Raw genomic sequence first — 19,703 nt, forward strand, 5'->3', positions numbered from 1 at the left:
TTACCTGTAAATTGAGTTACATAATCTCTACTCTACCTTGTGTTAAGTGTTGCAACAACAAATTATCCTTAAGTTAGAACTAGCATCAAACTCTATTGTAAAGATAGTAGAAAAGGGTTAATGCAGGGAGGAAGAAAGAGAGAGTGTGTGAGTACACGGGAGAGAGAAATTTTTAAACTATATTATTTTTAAGGGCCCATTTGTGAGTTCATTTTTTTCCTAATGTTAGCTTTTTGTAATCTCTTTTACTTCTTGACTATAAATATTTTTATTCCTATGATCATTGTCTTTATGGCAAGGAGACACATAGTTTTCATAAGAAGTCTAGCATTAAGCACATGGGTGAGCCTCTAGCTCTTTTTCATTTTGATGTTTGTGAACCTATGCCACACAAGTTATTAGGTGGCATGAAATTTTTTGTTACTTTCATTGATGATTATTCACATAAGGTCTAGGCATACCCTATAAACTAGAAATAAAAAATATTAGCTACATGCCAACATTGGCTTGCCTTTGTTGAGAACTAGTCTAACTGTATGCTAAAATGCCTGCAATCTGATAATGGGGGTGAATACGTATCTAAAGCCTTCGAGTAGTTTTGTGATGAGAGGGCTATTAAGCATAAATTGATCATCCTATCACTCCACTATAGAATAGTGTGGCTAAGCCTATGAATAGGACAATTAAGGAGCAAGTCCATAATATGCATAGCCATGCAAGATTATCATAGCACTTTTTTGGGTTAAGGAAGTTACCATTGTCATAAAATTTATTCATTAATCCCCATACACCACTCTTAATTATCAGGATTTTGAGGAGTATGATGTGGAAAACCTCGATCATATACTCATTTGCATGTCTTTGATTATGATGCTTTCTATTATGCTCCCAACAAGGAAAAGTGCAATAAGTTGGATCCTAAGTAAGTGAGATGTATCTTTTTTGGTTATGGGGATGTAGGTGAGATGGGCTATCACCTATAGGATCCATAGACTTGGAAAGTCATCCGCTATCAAAGTGTTGCACACTTTATAGTTAAAATACATTGGATCTCATGAAGTAGGCATGATAAGTAAGGAGCTTGTACTTGTAAAGAATAAGATGGAAACATTAGAAAAACACTAGATTAGATGCCTTACCAAATCCTATGAGCAACTCAATATGCATCAAACATACTCTAGGAAACTAGCCTATGACATGAGTCCTCTCCTAGTAGTCGCTCTTAGCAGAACATTGAATCTTGGTTACTCATACACACTCATATAACTCTGCTCGCATAGAACTTGACATTGCAAATACTTCCAATATCTTATGTTATTTTCATCTTCTATATCCATACATAACCTTTGTAGTTAATCAAAGCTTGTGACCATACAACTATTGATACAATTAGTTGCAATTGCAGCTTCCCAATACTTGTCAAAATTAAGCACTCCCTCCTTTAGTATGTGTTTTTTCCTTAGGTTGACTTTTGCCTCTAGCCCTTTATGTTTCTTGCATTGCATAGTTCCCGAAGTTTGTATCCTAAAAATTGAGACTCTTCATGATTAATAGTGCCTTCAACAAAATAAGAACTACCAATGCTTTTTCTTCTCATATTTTCTTTCATGTTTGATTGCAACACTGTTGTTTTTTCCTTGGTGTTACTTAGCACTATTTAGGTCTTGATTCACGGTAGCCATATAAACCATCTGAAGAATGCATTGCCACCTACCACATTTTTTCCATTGCAAGTCACAAATTATTTGTCTCATATCTCATGGGTTTTTAGATGCAAGTTGGGTCACCTCTCTATCAGAAGCAAGTCGGCATATCCTCATGTTTAGAAATCAAAGGAGAATCAACGTTCTCAATCTCCAACACTTGTTCACCCAAGCTTGCGAATCTAATATTGATGATATCGTCTCTTTTCCATCTTCTCTCCTTTTGCAAGCCTCAACCCTCTCCATTAGCTATAATGCTTGCTTCTTTATCCCATTAAGCATAACAAGCTCCTTTGATCACCAATATGCAATCAATGCTCTATCTCAATACGTCCAAGGAAGTAGTGCTCTCTCCTTTCATGAAGTGTCTTCTCCTCAAATTGATGACTACTTGCAAATCACATTGATAAGATGAAAACTGAATTCATATGTTAATGATGCCATTACTACTAAATTAATTTCATTGTGTTGCTATTGCCATCAGCATCTTCTTTCTCAAACTTTACGAGACATAGATATGCAATCCTTGTAGTCATCAGCAAAGCTTTAACAATCACATATGACCTAGTTTGATGACTCCTCCTTATATCAGTGCTTTCTTCAAATTTGCAAGTTGTTTTCTCAGTACAGAGCATAGTTTGTTCTCGCTTTCACAATTAGCCTCCAAAAGATCATATGGATCTCAATTAAACTACTCAAAGAGCCCTCATGCCTTCCCCACAAGGATGCTCCATATAGTCCCTAGATATCTAAATCCAAGAGCATGTTGCCCTTAAAATTCCTCTCCTCTTCTTTGTTAGTGTTGAGAGTGAAAAAAGACTGAATTTTTGACTAATTTTTGTTGTTTTTTAGGTCTGAAAGGTTGATTTTTGATGGATTTAGAGTGATGTGTGGCTGTTAATGGGAGTGTTTGAGAGTGTTTTGGATAATACTGATTATTTTTTGGAAGTTCATGATGATTTTTAGTAGAAATATGAGGTTTTGTGATGTTCTGATAGGTTCTGTTAAGGTTTTGATACCTTCTTTATAGCTTCTATTTTGTTCTGATTTTCTTCTATATGAAGCATGGATTGATGATTGATGAAGGTTGAAATATTTTGAAAGCTTATTGAATAGTTTTTGATGGTTTGGAATGGTTTTAGTATGAGTTATAATGATATGTTGTTCTCTGATAACCTTCTATAACCCTCTAAAAACCTTCTTTAGAGCCTCTATCTCTGCTTTCTTCCTGTTCTGTTTTGTTCTATAAATCTTCTGTAAGTATTCTGTAAAATGTATGTGTGACTTTGGAAAAGTTTTTTAACTTTTGGAAAGGATGAATCTAAGTTCAAAAGAGCTAAAACAAATAGAAGAAGCAGCTGTTGAAGACTGAAGAGAAGACTGAAGTGACAATGACAGTAGTGAGCTATGAAGAGACACTGTAGTGGCTCTGGTGCCCTTTCATACCTCCCATACCTCTTGGGAGGTGTATCCATGACCTAAGAGGGATTATTAAGTATCATTTTTGAGTATCGTAGTGAGGAGATGATGTATTATTGTGAGAGAGAGAGAGAGAGAGAGAGAGAGAGAGAGAGAGAGAGAGAGAGAGCCAGAGATAGTCAATTCTATCAAGACAGTGCATCTATATATGAGAGATTCAGAGAGAAAACTATGAAGACATTGAAGATGAATATTATGTGATTGATTTCCATTAAAAAATGGTATATTTCTTTATGTTCCTTGTTTTGCTTATGGATTCTATGAAGATGTTAAAGATTATGGTTTATTCTATCAAATCTGTGGGAGATATCTACTATGATGCTACGTCAAGATTGTTATTTTCTTTGTTTTGGTAAATCAAAAGAATGAAATAAAAGCATGTTGATGTTACAAGATAGATTTTCTTGTAGTAGAATCCCCTTTTCCTTGGTGTCTCTCTTGGGGCTCCATGTTTTTGGTGCGCAGCCGGGGAAACTTGCCATCAACAAGCATCAGAAGAGGCTGAAAATGAAAGAAATGGCATAGCCAAGAAGAAAAGAATTCAATGGATGTTTGCAAAGTTCCTTCTTCCACTGAAGAGTTGGAGATTCTCATTATCAAAGCCACTTTCCACAATAAGTTCATCCCACAATGGCGGAAACATATTACCATCATGATGCAAGCTCTATGCGGTGGACTGTTTCCTCTTCCTGTTGAAGCAACACGACTTGCATCTTGGTGGAAAATTGTTTGGAAACAAACTGAAGGGCAGAAGTAGAGAGAATGACTATACATGGAAAATTTGATATTCATTGAGAAGTTTCTAGACATCATAAAGTGGGAGATCGTGAAGAAGCTTCAGGAGTCGTGGTTTGTGGAGGTTCACGAAAACAAGGAAAAGAGTCGGAATTTGTTTGTGGATGGTCAACAGCAAGATACATGGGATGCTTGGTGCACTAACAATCTTATGTTTGTCCAATTAGAAACCACTGGAAATTGGTAGACAGAGCGTTTTTCACAACATACACTATTGAAACCGTCAAAAGCTAGCATTATAATGATGGCACAACAACGATCCTAAGAAGAATGAGTTTTGATACTTTCAGAACGGAATATCTCCCCCTCTATAGTGGTTTGAAAGCCGAATTCAGAGATGTTGAAAAGAATGAAGTAGAAGGATGTTGGCCAAAGAATCCCCTAAAGGCTGAAGCCTCTCTTTGATTCTATTTTGTTGAGTACTGAACAATTGGTTGGAGCCAAGCCCCTGATGAATGATGAAATCAAGAGTCAAGCATTACAATGAGTCCAGAGGTACGTTGTCGTAAAGTTCACGCAAAGGCTGCAGAACACAGGGTTCAAGATACAGCAAGGGAAGAGGCTAACAAGAAGAATTCAAATATTTCATGCCAAATTTCATTATATTTCTTGTCAAGAGTGTTACAAGAAATTCATGATCAGGAAATTCTGGTGACAGTTACATTGAACAGAAGAATGGACATTATCTAGTAATCTAGTCAAACATGTCCCTTAGTGCAGAGAATCATCTGTTGTACAACACATCTGATTTCTGATGCTCTCAGAGGTTTCTATCAAATACGGATCACATCAGCATATACATTTTGTAACTTGACAATTGCCTGATCAACAGAAGATTTCAGAAGATCAAAAGAGATGAAAGAATCTATGTACTGGAATCTGCAATGTTCTAGAGTATCAAGTGTCCACATCTGAAATTGTATAAGCATAAGAATAGCCATTCTCTGTTTGCTAGCATGACCTGTTCTTCCAGAAACGATGCATGAATGTCTTATAGCATGTATATGTGGAGGATTCAGACATTCCAGTTCATCCACACACCCTGTTCTTCAATTCAACATATATTGCATTGACCACCTCTTTCGTACATGAAAAGCAGTTACAACAGGCTGTGCACCCTTAGAGTTGTTTAGGAAAGACACAAGATTGTCAGCTGGATGTGAGTCAATGGCACAGAAAACTCCTGTAATTGTAGCCACCAGCAAAGGTAACTGCAAGCTGTGTAGGTTTTGAGCACTCTTCTTTGGGAATAGGCACAACATTCTTATACAGCAGCTCAACCGTTTTCTCAAAGCATGCAAACTTCATCACAGTGTATGGAATCTGGCGACCCCATAGTGGAACAAGACCCTTATAAAGGCATGGGTCTCCTCGGATGCAACAAACTTGGGAAATCCATCAGCCAAGCCTCTGGCAAAACCTGGCTGGGTTTGAACACGAACTTTCACAGCTTCAAAAGGACATAAAGCAATGTCAGCAATGAATTCTGCAGAAGCTGATCCCGCCAGGTAAATAAGGGTCTTGTACTTCTCAGCGTTCTCTGGCCCAGCCAAATCAGTATAGTACTTCTTAAAGTACTCGTAGAAACCAAACTTGCACGAAAGAACTCGCCAATTTTTCACCAAGAAGATGGCTTTACCAGTCAGAGCTTTTGAGGCAGCAACTTCTTGATTGCCTACAACAGACTGTCGACTAATTGGTTGATTGGTTCCTTTTACGGAAGGTTCATCGAAAAACAAAAGGCCTCTTCAATACACACGGCTGCGTGGCCATCAAGAGTTTGCAAGTGGCGAGTGCTTCCTCAAGCTCATCACGTCATCCACAGGTTGCAGACTGTGCATTCCCACACGAGCCTCATCTTCTTCGATATCGCTGCAGCCTTCCTCCACATCCGATCAGCTTCTCCTCCATGCAGGTGAAGGAGATGCGCCAATAGTCATAACGTATTACTGTCATTCATCATTAAGCATCAGCTTCATCTATTGAAGACTCCTCTCAATGTTGCACTGAAATCCATTGGAGAATAATTCAGTCTTGTATTGGAGAATAATTCAGTCTTGTAGATCAACGCTTGGCGGCAGCCTCCGTTGGCCCTCACGGCTAAGAGCTCCCCCTTTTCTTCTTCCCCCCCTAAGCGCCTGAAAAATCCCTTGCTTTTTTTACCAAAAGATGCTTTTTCCCTCCAAAAACAGTTTTTGAAACCAAATTAGTCTCCCCTTCTCCTCTTTTAGTTGAGCAGGGATTAAAAAAAACTTCCTCTTTGACAAGATAGTTCCTGTACACCCTTACAAGATCTAAGCACCAACATTGATTTTGACTTTGAGATTTATCTTTGAAGTCATGCATTGCCCCTTTGTCAGTCAGCTTTACAATGAATAATCTGTGCATAAACTTCGACTTCGGCCTTGAAAATTGGATGGCAAAATACTCCCTCGGTGCTCCACTAGTGCTTTGCTCGCTTAAGCAGCTTTTGAGAGTCTTCCTTCAACTTTATGTCATGGGAACTTTTGAACTTAGATGATTGCTTCCACAATCCTTCCTGTAAAAGTTCGCATGAAAATAATTGATTGCGCTTTTTGAAAAAAAATTTAAAATATTATTTTCCCCCTTATCCCTCCAGCCGACTGACGAGCTGGAGGGGGGAGGGGAATAGAAGGAGTTTACGAAGCTCCTTGGTGGAGCTTGTGGAGGGAGGGAGGGCATGCGTGTTGACACGCAGAAGGAGAAGATCCCCCTCCCTCCACTATTTAAACGAGGGGAGGGGAGGGGCCGGAGGACAGAGAAAAGGCTGGGGGGGGAGACCGTGAGGAGAATCGACGCCTTACTGGAGTTTCGTATCGCTGTGAAGAAGGAGGGGACGGGACGCTGTCGATTGGCCGCCAGGGCAGCTGATACAAGCCGCCTCCAAATCCCTCCCCCATCAGGTCGGATGACCATAACCACCCCCCCCAAAGCTTCTGGAAGCTTGGAAGCTTCCAAAGGGGGGGGCCTCTTTAAACCCCCTTTCCTATACCGTACTACCCCCTTTGTTAATTTTTTTCTTCTTCCAGGGTTAAAATCCCTTAAGCCCCTTTCATTTTTCCCTCCCCCGTGCTAAAACCCTTTCCCCTGGATCTCAAAAATTTTCACCCCCTCCTTGTATGTTATGAAGACCCTTTTAACCCCCATATCCAAAACCCTTTTCCATGGGTATTAGAACCCCCTCCGCTGGGATTTAAAAATCCCTTAAATCCCCTTTCACCCTCGTACTAAGGCCTTTTCTTTCACTTGGAGTCACTTTTCCCCCCGAGCACAAAGGCCTTAAGGGTCTTATTACTTCTTTACCTGTGTATAATCCAAAAAAAAACCTATCCTCTGGCTTTGGAATCACTCTTCCTGTGGCCTCTTAAAACCACTTCTCCCGTGATTACCCCTTAAGCCTTTACCTTGGCATCAAAAACCTTTCACCCTCCCCCATGTGTAAGCCCCCATAAGCCCTTTTTCTCCAAGTTGACCTAAGGGCCCTTCGACCCTTACTTATAAACTTTACGGCTATTATTTTTCCTTAAAACTCTCCTACACCTTGCGTCCTCTCCACACCTTGTTATTTCCATTCGTGCGAGCCTACAAAGACCATTAAGCCTTCCCCATGGCTTCAATGGGTCTTAGTTGTAAAAGTTTCTAAAAATACCCTTTTCAATTCCCGAATTCAAGGAGGGAAACCTTCCAAAAACTACTTTGACGAACGGTGCAAGGAGCAACGGTGGAGTTCTAAGGAGAAGTTGTAAAGCTGCTTCCACGTTCGACAGACCACACTTGCGATGCCTCCTAAGAAAGTCCAAGGCATAGCCGCGGGAGGGTCATCTCCCGGTATCCATGTGGATATCTCACCTCAAAGCCAGGTTGTCTTCTTGATGTTAATTCGGGTTTTAGTCAATCATGCAAAGAAAAATTATCAAGGAAATATATATATTTGTTCGAATTAATTCTAACGAAGGAGTTAGCTTATGAATGACAATGTATTCAAATTAGCTTCCCTCAAATTGCATCAAGCATTATAAAATAATAGGCAATACTATCCATTTACTATAGTATTATAGTCCTAAAATGAAGAAATTATATCTTGCTCCATTAGTCTTATTCTTTTCGCAACGGATCATGGCAAAATGGCTAAATTCATGAAAAGTTTCTTTCAATGCTCAAATTACTAGAGAGTTATCTTTGCTAGTTGCAAGGCAACTGTTGTAAATTGGCATGAGTTTATCCTTATAGAAAACGGAAGTTAAATGTTAGATATTAACAAGTATAAAAATTAGACATACGAAATCATTTGGAAAGAAAATGTAATGGGGAATTGCTGGATGATACTTTAATTAACACTTTTTCCCCTGCAAATTGAGGACTTGGAACAAATAAAGTGTGTATTGACCAATTCCTTAGCTAGGTATTTAGGAGTATCGTCACTTTTTGTATCATCATGACATTATGCTATATGCCAAATTAAACTATATTGATTGAGAAAGCAATCAAAGATAGTAAAACCGTAACAAGACGAATAAGATTACCTTCCTAAAGCTGACCAAACCAATCTTTCCAAAATATAACCGGAACAATCTAAACATAGAAACATTCATACCCTAAAATACTGGACTACTTACCTTACTGCAAGGATAATAAACTCATAAAGATAAGAAATTAGGGTCGTCCCTAAGGTTCTCAAATAAAGAAACCCTAGGCCTGACATACGTCAGATTAAGGAGTTTAAATAGATTATTCCATCGTCTGACTTGCGCAACATATATGAAATCATTTTGTGATTGATTCACAAAAAGAAAAGGGAAAAACCCTTTTCAAAGACGGCAGATCCTTACGCAAGTTATCTTGCAAAAAAAAAAAGACGTAGTTTTTGGATATCCTTCAAAATAAGAAAAGTTGTAAAATAGGAACTAGCATATCTAAGGTATCTTAGGGTAAACCAAACTAGGTATACCCTACATCCGAATATAAGGGATCTTACCAAGTTACAAAACATCTTAAGAACGACTGCTGATACACTCAAAAAGGAAAGAACACTTCTTTAGCAGTTTGCCATACAACTGGGTTGGTTAATGGAAATGTTTGTGCTTGCTAGAGATTTAGAGCTCTATTTGATTTATGAATTACAAATTAAATAAGTATCTATACTTCAAGTTAAAAGCCTGAAGGGAGAGGCAGCTTCAGTTACCCCCGACTGCCTGCCTGACCCTAACCAAGGGGGTTGTTTTACCGTGCCGGGAACGTGGACCGAACCCACCGCGAGAGGTCTCGCCATTGAGTTCTACTTGGAGCAGGAGGACGCTTGGGTGCCAGGGGGGGCTCTGGCCGTAAATCCCTCGCCTTCCGGGTCCTGCACAAGGGGCTAACGTGACTCGGGATTGGATCCCGAAGCCCGTATACTAGTTAACGGGCGGAAGCTTGGAATAGTGATCCCTGGAGATTACTTGTTAGCCTCTGGGCAGATTATGGATAAGCCTACGGGCGGAACTTCTTGTAATTCAAAGATAAAATGATGAGATGTTGAAAGAACTTGCTTGATATTGTTTTTATATGTCACGTGATAAGATTACGTGAAGGAACCAGTGCTTAAACAAGATTAATTAAAGAAGCTGATTGTTATATGTCAAATTAATGTGTTAGATAATTACATAACTAAAACAAATCGAGGAAAGTGCGGAGGATGGACCATGGGTTCGTCCTACGGTTGGGTGGTCCCGGTTAGCCGGGAACTTTTCTCATAAATCTCGAAAGACAGCGGAATGATCATCATCATCAAAAAGAATAACGAGAACGATGACTTAGAGTTACGTCTTACCCGATTTACGTTGTTTTAGGGGAACGGAATGGGACTATGCCTTATGGCAGAGAGGTTGAGCTTTGCATCCCTCTCGTTTCCCATTCTCCTTGAACCAAGTACAGCGTGAATCCGCTTCGAACCTGGCGTTTCTGCGTAAAGTAGTTCGCTCGGGTCTGACGCTAGTTGCTGTTAGCTAGTGACCCATTAGGAAAACCCTAATTCCGGTCGATCCTAAGTGGAAACAGTCAGGATACTTCCGCTACGTGGCAGACGCGGGAAGAACTAGATCGCAAAACCCGTAACATTCCATAGGAGTGTCGGGTGGAGCTTTCTAGACATCCTTTCCGATGGACTGCTAAGACGTGTCCTGGATGATACTAGGGGACACGTTACACTTCCTTTGATTCCATAATTCCCTGCACTTTTCTTAGAGATCATCATTGAAATTATCAGCTTGATAATGTTCTTTGGCATCAGTTTTTCATATTTTTCTAACACACACACATCATGCATCCAAACAAAATCATAAACACACACTAACGGAATATATACATTGGATGCGGATTATCATAATGCATCTCACACACAATGAATCACACACAGAAAATAACACAAATCCACAACAAAAGAAATGGAGGTGTATACGGCTTGGATGCGCAGCAGCACGACATCCGTCCCCTCTAAACCTGTGCATCCTCCGGATGAGCCAACTATCCAGGATCATTCAAATCCACAAACAGGTCGAGTCCTTCTTCAGTTTCTAGTAGACGTGTATCTCCATCAACTTCATCATCCATATTCTTTGCTTTTTTTGCTTGACTTTCTTCTACCTGCTCTTCTTCTGTCAATGCTTCAAGTGCATATTCTTCATTTTCTCTTCTCTTGAAAATCTTGACTCGTTTTCCAGCAATGGGTACCCTCAATACTGTTCCATCTAATTCAGCCAACTCATAGGTACCATTTTCAAAAACCTGTTTCACCTCATACGGTCCAAACCATCTTTGAACCATTTTTCTCATGCTACTATGCTGATTCTCTAGACTATTGTCGTAGACTAGAATCCAATCTCCTTCTTTTATGGCTCTAGGCCTCAAGCGATGTCTTAAATCAAACCTGTCCTTGTTTCTGAGTCGGGCTGCCTTCAAACGATCAACTCCTAGCTTCACATCTTCTGTTCTTCTCTCTAGTTGTCGAATCCGAAGAGCTAGAAGCTCCTCCCTTGATAAATTCTCATTCCACGGAAGAACACTCCAAGTGAGAGCACAAATTTCTGTAGGCATGACAGGTTTTTGCCCATACATCAACTCTGCAGGCATGTATCCAGTAGTCACACTATGTGTAGAGTGATCAGCCCACAACGCAAAAGGTAGTAATCTCGGCCAATCCCCAATCGGACCTCTACAAGCTTTTGCCAATGCTTTAACTATCGGCGGATGTCCTCTTTCACTCTTGCCATTTCCCTCAGGATTATAGGCAGTAGTAAGAGCCAATTTAATCCCAAGCCGTGAGAAAAATTCTCTAGCTTCATCTGCATCTAGCTCTCCATGATCAGCTATAATCTTGCCTATACATCCAATACCTGCAAAATATTACTTCCAACAAGAATTTACATGTTGTAGTGGTGGTCTTTGTCCGCAAAGATCTGCCTTCAACATAGTTTGTAAGATCCTCCCTAGCCAAGACAAGATATCTCATCTGCCAAAGTCCCACTGGCAAAGTAACCAAGTCTACCACCCACTTATAATGCATACATAGTGGATAAGTCGGATGCAACTCATCACGATGTCGCACTAAAGAGTAAAGCTGCCAGTCCCTGCAACTCTCCACAAAGTGAGAAACATCTTTATACATCCCTTTCCACCAGTATCTTTCTTTGATTTTCTCATAGGTAGCCCACACACCTCTATGTCCATCCCATGAGCTCTTATGAAACTCTCGCATAATCTGTATCTGCATCGCTACATCACAAACTACTCTCAAGGGCAAGCCTCCTCTCTTCTTTGGATGCTTCATAAGAAAACCATCTTTCAAGAAATACCCATAAGCCTTCCTTCTCATTTTCTTGAATTCATCATCTGTCCAATCAGCTCTTCGAGTCAATGAACTTAGATACTGTCCAATTTGCAGCCACTCGTCAACATAAAGTTCTTCAATAAAGGCTTCAACAGTAGATACATGACAATCATGAACAAGGACAGAAGCTGCAAACTCAGTCTCATCATCTTCTGCAAGCATTGACTCCTCATTCTCATATCTCGCTCTAGATAGCATGTCAGCAACTGGATTATCTTTCCCTGCTATGTGTCGAAATTCTGGATTCAATGATTTGACATAGGCAATCCATCGGAGCATCGCTATATCTAGAGTCGAGCAGCTAGTAATCATACCAAGCAAAGGCAAACAATCTGTTTCCACAACAACTGAAGCTCCAATAAAATACCCTTTGTCACACTTCAGTGCAGTGACTACTCCCCACAACTCTCTTTTAATCTGCGGATATCTCCTTTGCCGCTCATTAAGAACTTTAGCTCCAAAGCGGATTGCATATCTATTTCCATCAGCATCATCCTGTCCCACTACCCAACCTATGCCAATAGGGCTAGTATCAACTGTCAACATGATCGACCGTCCACACTGATAATCCGCCTTGCGAAGAGTAGGAGCTGACTGCAACAGCTTCTTGAGTTTACGCATGGCTTTCGAATGCTTCTCATCCCAATGAAATTTCTGCCCCTTTCGAAGCAGCTGATAGAGAACATCTGCTATATGAGCAAAATGAGGAATTCAAATCATGTAAAATACACAAGCTCCCACAAATCTCCGCACCTCTGAAGTAGTCGAGCAATACTCTGCAATCCTGCTTATGGCATCCACCTTTGCAGGTGAAGGCTTCCTACCATAATATCCAACCATATGCCCAACTATGATGACTTCATTAACACCAAAGACAGATTTCAACCCTGAAAGAGTCAAGTTTACCTCCTCTAATCGTGTCAATATTTGCTCACAAGCAACCAAGTGGTCAGCCACAAACTGTCTACATCCACGCAAATCAAGACTTTCATTCTTTTCTTCTTCTGCACAACCCTTAATAGGCACATCATCTAGGAAAGGCATGGTATACTGTGGAATATAGTCTCGTAGAACTCTATGCATAGCATTCATCATATGAGCAACTGAGTTTGTGGCACCTTGAGGCAAGGTACACATCCTCACAAGACCAATAGGTGTCCGCATAGTAGTAATATCCCTGCTTTCCAAGGCAAGCAAAAACTGATCATAACCTGAATACAAGTCACCTAGAGAATAGATGGCTCGTCCTGCAAAAGCCTCAACAAATTCATCCACAACTGGACCTGTTCCCACATTCCTGATTGTCACTTTGTTCACGGGCTGCATATCCTGAATAAATCTCAAAGTACCATTCTTCTTTGGTACAGTAAACCACCTATTAGAATAGGGTGTAGAAGAGGGTTCCAAAATCCCCATCTTAATCTTCTCATTCAGCAACTCTATCAGCTTTGGCAAGTGTGCTTTAGGCACAGGTATAGGACGTATATTCCATGGTACATGAGGAACAGTGAAGATGACCATAGGTGCAACCAATTCGGGACTAATGCAGCCAATTTCATGTGGAAAAAAAGCAAATGCCTTACCATGACGTCCAAGCATCTCTCTAAAACATTCTTTTTCCACTAGAAGCAAGAAATCATCATTTCTAATCTTCAATTCTGCAAGAGTTTTAGCTGTAAATTTATGTCCAATATTTGCAGGATCTCTCAACATAGGCTGCTTCATAGCTTTTTCAATCTGCTCATCACTATTAGGAGGAAGTGGCCTTGCAAGCGGCTTAACCTTCTTATCAACTGTTTTGTACTTCGTGTCAACCTTGGCATCATTCAAGCACTCTTTTATTTGCTACAATTTCTACAAATTTTTAGCAACTCTCAACTCTGTTGGTTGAAAAATTTTAGCCCTTTTCTCTATGGACTGCATGGGTGCAGCTTGAAACTCTGTATGCTGAAATTTTTCAGCATTCACCTCTGTTGGCTGAATGGATTCAGCCCTCGGCTCTATGGACTGCATGGGTGCATCCTCATACTCCATATGCTGAATTTTTTCAGCATTAGCATATCCGTACATAAGCTGACCCGTCATCCATCACTTTCGTTTCCATTCTTGCTTCTGTAATGAAAGGCTATCCAAGAATAATCGGATAAGAGCAAGAATCCTGAACAAAGCAATGATAATCCTCTTCAACGTTACCAATAGAAATTCTGATACTCGGACAAGCAGCATGCATATCACCAGAAGTATTATTGGCGGCTCTCATGTGCCAGCCATGCTCTACATCCATAGGCCACTTGCCACTCTCATAAACACCTCGAGCAATAAGATTAATCTCAGAACCATGATCGACTAAAGCGATCAAAGGAATTTGTTTCTCTCCAATCCTTACCAACGTCTCAGTGGTTGCTCTAGCCCAATGACTTCGTGAAAATGGCTGCGAGGAATGAGAATAGGGGTATCATCATCTTCATACTGCATAGGCTGAACTATTTTCTCCATTTGCGGATTAACAGAAGCATTCTCAACCATCACTGCATCATCATGCTCTTCCCTAAGAGCTCCATGCCACAATCCCTGTAAAATAGGTCCTTCCATTGCATGTCATTTCCTCCGCAAAAGATCTTGCATCTGATCCTGTATTTCTCTTCTAGCAATCCCAAGAGCTTCTCCAACAGTAAAAGTAACTTCACTATTCAAAATTCTTTCATGAAAAATCTTACTCATATCCGTCTGCATATCAAGGTCTGACAAGAGCTTGAATCCTGGCTCCTTTCTTGGTTGCCTCTTCTCTTTCATCTGCTTGTCTCCCATAGGTTAATCGGGACCTGATTGAGCTGGAGAACTTGACATAGGTGGAGCTGTAACAGGTGGTGAAACAAAGTCACCCCCTCTAGTCTCTTTTGAGGTGCTGGGACCCTCCTCATCTCTTCTTCTCTTTTCCTCAACCATGGCATCTAAACCCTGTGTTTTAGCCATATAAGCAAAAATAGAATACCTGTCAACAGGAGAATCCCATCCCGTTTCTCCTCGGATGCTGGAGCCCACACAAGTCATAGTAGATGCCTGAACTTTCCCTCTTCTCGCTATCTCCAAGGCAGAGGACCATAAAGCAGAGTCTCCATCAGATTTCTGCTCAAGCTGGACTCCATAAGCTGAAGAATCTCCTCTAACACTCACATAAGATGATCGCGCAGCCATATCATCAACAAGCTTCTTCATGCCTCCCTTACCGAAGTTTGTGTCAAGAGGAGCACCAGTCTCTGTCAGCCATATCTTCCCATCTTGTCCCTAGAACACTACATTCTTCTTACGCGCTTCCTGAAAAGCATCACAATCTCTGCAGTGTTGGTGCTCTATACTATCGCACCAAATACATCGTCTCCCTTTTCATTGACCAGCTGGAAAAGCAGTCGCTGGAGCAGGTGCTACAGCAGGTACTGACATAAGTTGCTCTTTTAACTTACCAACTTTAGCTTTGACTGCTTCTATCATCAAATCTGCCAAGCCTTTAATAACATCATCTACAGATAAGGGCACTAGAGCAGCAGGAACTGGTGGATTCACAACAGGAGGAGTAGGCTTAGGTAAAGAAGTTGCAGCAGGGGTGGAAGAAGAAGTCTCCAAGGATTTTTCAGAAACTGATCCTGTATTACGATGCAATCGTACTCTCCTGCGCTGCTTCTTCACAAGAGCATTCACAGCATCAATGACATGTCTCCACTCGGTCTTTAAACCTGAATCAGTAGCTTGATCTTCCAAAAGATCATCCAACTTTTCCTGTAAATCAGCATCAGCAGCTTGTAAAAATAACTCCACTTTCTGCATCTCCAAAGCTTGCTGCTCAGTTCCATCCAACTGATCATAGTGGCTCTCAAACTCTCGTAGAAGAGCGGTAATTGAAAGTCCCTTATTAGGCATAGAAACCCATGCTAAGAAATTCTTGCAATTCATAAGACCTGTATCCTCCAGGAAATATTAATCTTTTAATGCCTTCTTATACTCTGCCCAACCTGCATGTGTTTCTTGAATTTCTGAAATTCGGACTTCAAGAGCGCGCACCACGATCCGCAAGAAGTAGCAGCTCCAAACATCTTGAGAAACCCCAAAAAACTTCATCTTTTCTTCATACAAATGCAAGTAAGTTGACACTTGCTAGCCATTAAACTGCTTCATCTCCTGTTGGACAGCTTTCAAGGCATCCATGGCATCACTATCACGTTTCGCGTGAGCTTGCTGCTGCATATAAGTGGTAAATGACTGAAACAGGTTCTTCATGACATTATCATCTGTCATCTCTTCTTGTGAGTCTCCCATCTTGCTGAAAAGTGATGCAGCACTTTCACGTCGGGTTCACCAGAAATATCGTAAAGTTCACGCAAAGGCTCCAAAACACAGGGTTCAAGATACAGCAAGGGAAGAGGCTAACAAGAAGAATTCAAATATTTGATGCCAAATTTCACTATATTTCTTGTCAAGAGTGTTACAAGAAATTCATGATCAGGAAATTCTGGTGATAGTTACATTGAACAGAAGAATGGACATTATCTAGTAATCCAGTCAAACATGTCCCTTAGTGCAGAGAATCATCTGTTGTACAACACATCTGATTTTTTATGCTCTCAGAGGTTTCTATCAAATACGGATCACATCAGCATATACATTTTGTAACTTGACAATTGCCTGATCAGCAGAAGATTTCAGAAGGTCAAGAGAGCTGAAACAATCTATGTACTGGAATCTGCAATGTTCTAGAGTATCAAGTGTCCACATCTGAAATTGTATAAGCATAAGAATAGCCGTTCTCTGTTTGCCAGCACGACCTGTTCTTCCAAAAACGATGCATGAATGTCTTATAGCATGTATACGTGGAGGATTCACACATTCCAGTTCAGCCACACACCCTGTTCTTCAATTCAACATATATTGCATTGACCACCTCTTTCGTACATGAAAAGCACTTACAACAGGCTATGCACCCTTAGAGTTGTTTAGGAAAGACACAAGATTGTCAGCTGGATGTGAGACAATGGCATAGAAAACTCTTGTAATGTAGCCACCAGCAAAGCTAACTGCAAGCTGTGTAGGTTTTGAGCACTCTTCTTTGGGAATAGGCACAACATTCTTATACAGCAACTCAACCGTTTTCTCAAAGCATGCAAACTTCATCATAGTGTATGGAATCTGGCGACCCCATAGTGGAACAAGACGCTTATAAAGGCCTGGGTAGCCCTCGGATGCAACAATCTTGGAAAATCCATCAGCCAAGCCTCTAGCAAAACATGGCTGGGTGTGAACACGAACTTTCACAGCTTCAAAAGGACATAAAGCAATGTCAGCAATGAATTCTGCAGAAGCTGATCCCGCCAGGTAAATAAGGGTCTTGTACTTCTCAGCGTTCTCTGGCCCAGCCAAATCAGTATAGTACTTCTTAAAGTACTCGTAGAAACCAAACTTGCACGAAAGAATTCGCCAATTTGTCACCAAGAAGATGGCTTTACCAGTCAGAGCTTTTGAGGCAGCAACTTCTTGATTGCCTACAACAGACTATCGACTGATTGGTTGATTGGTTCCTTTTACAAAAGGTTCATCGAAAAATAAAAGGCCTCTTCAATGCACACGGCTCCGTGGCCATCGAGAGTTTTCAAGTGACGAGTGCTTCCTCAAGCTCATCACGTCATCCACAGGTTGCAGACTGCGCATTCCCACACGAGCCTCATCTTCTTCGATATCGCTCTAGCCTTCCTCCACATCTGATCAGCTTCTCCTCCATGCAGGTGAAGGAGATGCGCCAATAGTCATAACGTATTACTGTCATTCATCATTAAGCATCAGCTTCATCTATTGAAGACTCCTCTCAATGTTGCACTGAAATCCATTGGAGAATAATTCAGTCTTGTAGATCAACGCTTGGCGACAGCCTCTGTTGGCCCTCACGGCTGGGAGCTCCCCCTTTTCTTGTTCCCCCCCTAAGCGCCTGAAAAATTCCTTGCTTTTTTTACCAAAAGATGCTTTTTCCCTCCAAAAACGGTTTTTGAAACCAAATTAGTCTCCCCTTCTCCTCTTTTAGTTGAGCAGGGATAAAAAGAAACCTCCTCTTTGACAAGATAGTTCCTGTACACCCTTACAAGATCTAAGCACCAACATTGATTTTGACTTTGAGATTTATCTTTGAAGTCATGCATTGCCCCTTTGTCAGTCAGCTTTACAATGAATAATCTGCGCATAAACTTCGACTTCGACCTTGAAAATTGGATGGCAAAATACTCCCTCGGTACTCCACTAGTGCTTTGCTCGCTTAAGCAGCTTTTGAGAGTCTTCCTTCAACTTTACGTCATGGGAACTTTTGAACTTAGATGATCGCTTCCACAATCCTTCCTTTGATTCCATAATTCCTTGCACTTTTCTTAGAGATCATCATTGAAATTATCAGCTTGATAATGTCCTTTGGCATCAGTTTTTCATATTTTTCTAACACACACACATCATGCATCCAAACAAAATCATACACACACACTAACGAAATATATACATTGGATGCGGATTATCATAATGCATCTCACACACAATGAATCACACACAGAAAATAACACAAATCCACAACAAAAGAAATGGAGGTGTATACGGCTCGGATGCGCAGCAGCACGACATCCACCCCCTCTAAATCTGCGCATCCTCCGGATGAGCCAACTATCTAGGATCATTCAAATCCACAAATAGGTCGAGTCCTTCTTCAGTTTCTAGTAGACCTGTATCTCCATCAGCTTCATCATCCATATTCTCTGCTTTTTTTGCTTGACTTTCTTCTACCTACTCTTCTTCTGTCAATGCTTCAAGTGCATATTCTTCATTTTCTCTTCTCTTGAAAATCTTGACTCGTTTTCCAGAAATGGGCACCCTCAATACTGTTCCATCTAATTCAGCCAACTCATAGGTACCATTGTCAAAAACCTGTTTCACCTCATACGGTCCAAACCATCTTTGAACCATTTTTCTCATGCTACTATGCTGATTCTCTAGACTACTGTCGTAGACTAGAACCCAATCTTCTTCTTTTATGGCTCTAGGCCTCAAGCGATGTCTTAAATCAAACCTGTCCTTGTTTCTGAGTCGGGCTGCCTTCAAACGATCAACTCCTAGCTTCACATCTTCTGTTCTTCTCTCTAGTTGTCGAATACGAAGAGCTAGAAGCTCCTCCCTTGATAAATTCTCATGCCACGGAAGAACACTCCAAGTGAGAGCACAAATTTCTGTAGGCATGACAGGTTTTTGCCCATACATCAACTCTGCAGGCATGTATCCAGTAGTCACACTATGTATAGAGTGATCAGCCCACAACGCAAAAGGTAGTAATCTCGGCCAATCCCCAATCCGACCTCTACAAGCTTTTGCCAATGCTTTAACTATCGGCGGATGTCCTCTTTCACTCTTGCCATTTCCCTCAGGATTATAGGCAGTAGTAAGAGCCAATTTAATCCCAAGCCGTGAGAAAATTTCTCTAGCTTCATCTGCATCTAGCTCTCCACGATCAGCTGTAATCTTGCCTATACATCCATACCTGCAAAATATTACTTCCAACAAGAATTTACATACTATAGTGGTGGTCTTTGTCTGCAAAGATCTGCCTTCAACATAGTTTGTAAGATCCTCCCTAGCCAAGACAAGATATCTCATCTGCCAAAGTCCCACTGGCAAAGTAACCAAGTCTACCACCCACTTATAATGCATACATAGTGGATAAGTCGGATGCAACTCATCACGATGTCGCACTAAAGAGTAAAGCTGCGAGTCCCTGCAAGTCTCCACAAAGTGAGAAACATCTTTATACATCCCTTTCCACCAGTATC

The 19,703-nt window shown here is 40.9% G+C and overlaps 2 pseudogenes; both read right to left on the reverse strand.

Annotated features, from left to right (window-relative positions):
- Positions 1-2,882: 2,882 nt before the first annotated feature.
- Positions 2,883-6,914, reverse strand: LOC148027021 (mitochondrial phosphate carrier protein 3, mitochondrial pseudogene; annotated as a pseudogene).
- A 9,913-nt stretch (positions 6,915-16,827) lies between these two features.
- LOC148027022 (mitochondrial phosphate carrier protein 2, mitochondrial pseudogene) lies at positions 16,828-17,559 on the reverse strand (annotated as a pseudogene).
- Between the last annotated feature and the right edge of the window lie 2,144 nt (positions 17,560-19,703).

The sequence above is a fragment of the Lygodium microphyllum genome, chromosome 13, assembly GCF_053477565.2.
Source record: "Lygodium microphyllum isolate KBCC chromosome 13, Lygodium_microphyllum_v1.1.10, whole genome shotgun sequence".
NCBI lineage: Eukaryota > Viridiplantae > Streptophyta > Polypodiopsida > Schizaeales > Lygodiaceae > Lygodium > Lygodium microphyllum.